Source organism: Lactuca virosa, chromosome 4 (genome assembly GCF_052849685.1).
Source record: "Lactuca virosa cultivar CGN04683 chromosome 4, Lactuca_virosa_CGN04683_v6, whole genome shotgun sequence".
Taxonomy (NCBI): domain Eukaryota; kingdom Viridiplantae; phylum Streptophyta; class Magnoliopsida; order Asterales; family Asteraceae; genus Lactuca; species Lactuca virosa.
Genome location: NC_136429.1, coordinates 60,832,461 through 60,835,921, shown reverse-complemented (window position 1 = coordinate 60,835,921; position 3,461 = coordinate 60,832,461).

The window sequence follows — 3,461 nt, the reverse complement described above, 5'->3', positions numbered from 1 at the left end:
ACACTCACCTTCAGGGAGTTCCGGGCTTGTGGAGCTCCAGACTACCATGGGGCACGGGATCCCATTGCGAGTACCAGGTGGTTGGCGGATGTTGCCAATGCGTTCCGCACCAGCAGATGTCCCGAGGGGGACAAGGTCAGACTAGCATCCTGTCTTCTGAAGGAAAGGGCACGAGATTGGTGGGAGGAGGTCGGACATGTCATCGGATATGACGCAACGCTTGATGCCATGACTTGGGCTGATTTTTCTACCAGGTTCAGAGCCGAGTTTGCACTGGTTATTGAGGTGCAGCAGTTAGCCAGGGAGTTTTAGGATCTCACTCAGACTTTAGAGACAGTGGCGGAGATTACCGCCAAGTTCAGGGAGAGGGCTCTTCTTGTTCCTCAGTACGCAGCTGATGAGGAAATGAAGAAGGCCCATTATCATGAGATGCTGGGGAGTGATATCCGCCAGTTTGTGAGCCGGTCCAGCTGTAAGACGCTGGATGATATGATTGCGAGGGCTCGGGAGAGGGAGATAGATCTGGAGATGGAGAGGAAGAGGAAGCCAGAGGTGGCTTCTGGTACAGGGAGTTCGGGCAAAAAGCCCAAGGTATCAGATCACAGACCTAGAGGATAGCAGAGCCACAGTCGGTGTGGCAAGTGTGGGAGAGTGCACGATGGGGTGTGCAAGGCAGGGAGTCCCGATTGCTTTAAGTGCGGCCGGACTGGGCATATAATCAGAGACTGTACAGCTACTACCACCACCACAGCATCAGATCTGATTTGCTTTCATTGCAATCAGAGGGGACATAAAAAGTCCCAGTGCCCGAGTTTAGCAGCAGGGAAGGTGGCAGCACCTGCCCCTGCTACTTTGAGGATTACAGACGGCCGTCAGGGCCGGGGTGAGACGCCAGTGGTGAAGAGTAGAGCTTTACAGATGACAGCAGAGGAGGCGCGAGCGACTCCTGATGTGGTGACAGGTATATATTTTCCTTTTATCTCCTTATTGATATTGATCGTTTCTCATGGTTATATGTTTTCATATAGGGTCGTTCTTAGTGAACGGCATTTCAGCTACAGTATTGTTTGACTCGGGGGCTACCCGATCATTTGTGTCTCTTACGCTTAGCAAGAGGTTTAGCAAAGCTCCGGGGGAGCTGGATTGCCCACTAAAGGTTGAGATAGCTGATGACACGACCGTCAGGGTCGCGAGAGTTCATAGGGCGTGTTCGCTGCAGTTATTCGATGAGCAGTTTTCAGTGGACTTGGTTCCCATTCCCCTGCGAGGGAATAAGGTTATAGTGGGTATGGATTGGATGAGCCCCAATGGGGCAGTGATTGATTGTGAGCTGCAGTTAGTGAGGGTTCGCACTCATAGTGGGGGAGAGTTAGTGACTCAGGGCGAGAGGCCACAGTGCGGACCGATACTGTGTTCAGCAGTGAGAGCGAAGCGCTACGTTCAACAGGGTTGCGCAGGGTACGTCGCCTATGTCATAGATGCCCGGGAGAAGGGTAAGGAGACAGTTGACGATGTGCCAGTAGTACGAGAGTACCCGGACGTATTCCCATAGGATTTGCATGGAATACCTCCGGAGAGACAGGTCGAGTTTCGGATTGACCTGGTTCCGGGTGTGGCTCCGATAGCCAAAGCACCGTATCAGTTGGCTCCTTCAGAGATACATGAGTTGTCTACGCAGCTGCAGGAGCTGCTAGACAAGGGTTTCATCAGGCCGAGTAGTTCACCATGGGGAGCCCCGATCCTTTTCGTGAGGAAGAAGGATGGGTCGCACCGTATGTGCATAGATTACCGGGAGTTGAACAAGGTAACGGTGAAGAACCGTTACCCACTTCCGAGGATAGATGACTTGTTTGACCAGCTTCAGGGAGCATCTTGGTTCTCCAAGATTGATCTACGGTCAGGATATCACCAGATGCGGGTCAGGGATGAGGATGTGCAGAAGACCGCTTTTAGGACCCGCTATGGTCATTATGAGTTCGTGGTGATGTCGTTCGGGCTCACCAACGCTCCAGCCGCGTTCATGGATCTCATGAACCGTGTATGCAGACCGATGCTGGATCGGTCTGTGATAGTGTTCATTGATGACATCTTGGTTTATTCCAAGACTCACGAGCAGCACGAGGAGCACCTGAGAGAGGTGCTAGAGACGCTGAGGAGGGAGAGACTTTACGCGAAGTTCTCCAAGTGCGAGTTCTGGTTGCGCGAGGTGCTGTTCCTTGGACACCTCGTCAACCAGAAGGGTATACTAGTGGATCCGGCCAAGATAGAGGCCGTGATGCAGTGGGAGGTCCCGAGATCTCCAACTGAGATTCGGAGCTTCCTAGGATTAGCAGGGTACTACAGGAGATTCATTCAGGATTTCTCCAAGATAGCAGTTCCGCTCACCCGACTGACCAAGAAGTCGGTGGTGTTTCACTGGGGGCCTGAGCAGCAGGCAACATTTGAGACCCTCAGGCAGAGATTGTGCGAGGCGCCGATTCTCACCCTGCCAGAAGGAGTAGAGGATTTTGTAGTCTACTGTGATGCTTCGATCACAGGTATGGGAGCAGTGTTGATGCAGCGAGGGCATGTGATAGCTTACGCCTCTAGACAGTTGAAGCCTCACGAGGCAAACTATCCGACACATGACTTAGAGTTGGGGGCAGTAGTGTTTGCCCTCAAGATTTGGAGACATTACCTCTATGGGGTCCGCTGTATCATTTACACGGATCACAAGAGTTTGAGGTACCTCATGGATCAGCCGATTCTGAACATGAGGTAGCGCCGATGGTTAGATGTGGTAAAGGACTACGATTGTGAGATCCTTTATCATCCGGGCAAGGCCAACGTAGTGGTCGACGCCCTGAGCCGCAAGGCGGTAGCCACCCCAATCAGGGATATTTGTCTGAGGATGATGGTGATTACTCCATTGTTGGAGCAGATCAGAGAGGCACAGGTTGAGGGCCTGAAGGAAGAGAGACAGAAGTGTGAGAGGATTGTGGGTCGAGTAGCTTCCTTTGACTATGACAGTCGAGGATTGTTGAACCTTCATGGGAGAGTTTGGGTACCGTACTGGGGAGGAGTACGGCAGGTACTGATGGATGAGGCCCACAAGTCTCGGTTTTCCATCCACCCATGGGCGACGAAAATGTACAGAGATCTTCGACCCGACTATTGGTGGCCCTGCATGAAGCGGGACGTAGCTTGGTACGTGGAGAGATGCCTGACCTGCAGGAAGGTCAAGGGGGAGCATCAGAGACCCCACGGCAAGATGCAGCCGTTAGACATTCCCGTGTGGAAATGGGAGGATATCACCATGGATTTCATCACTAAGCTTCCTAGGACCGCACGTGGAGTTGATTCGATTTGGGTCATAGTGGATCGGCTGACCAAGAGCGCGTATTTCATACCGATTCAGAAGAGTATATCGGCCGAGAAGCTAGCTGATATTTATGTGCGCGAGGTAGTGGCTCGGCATGGAG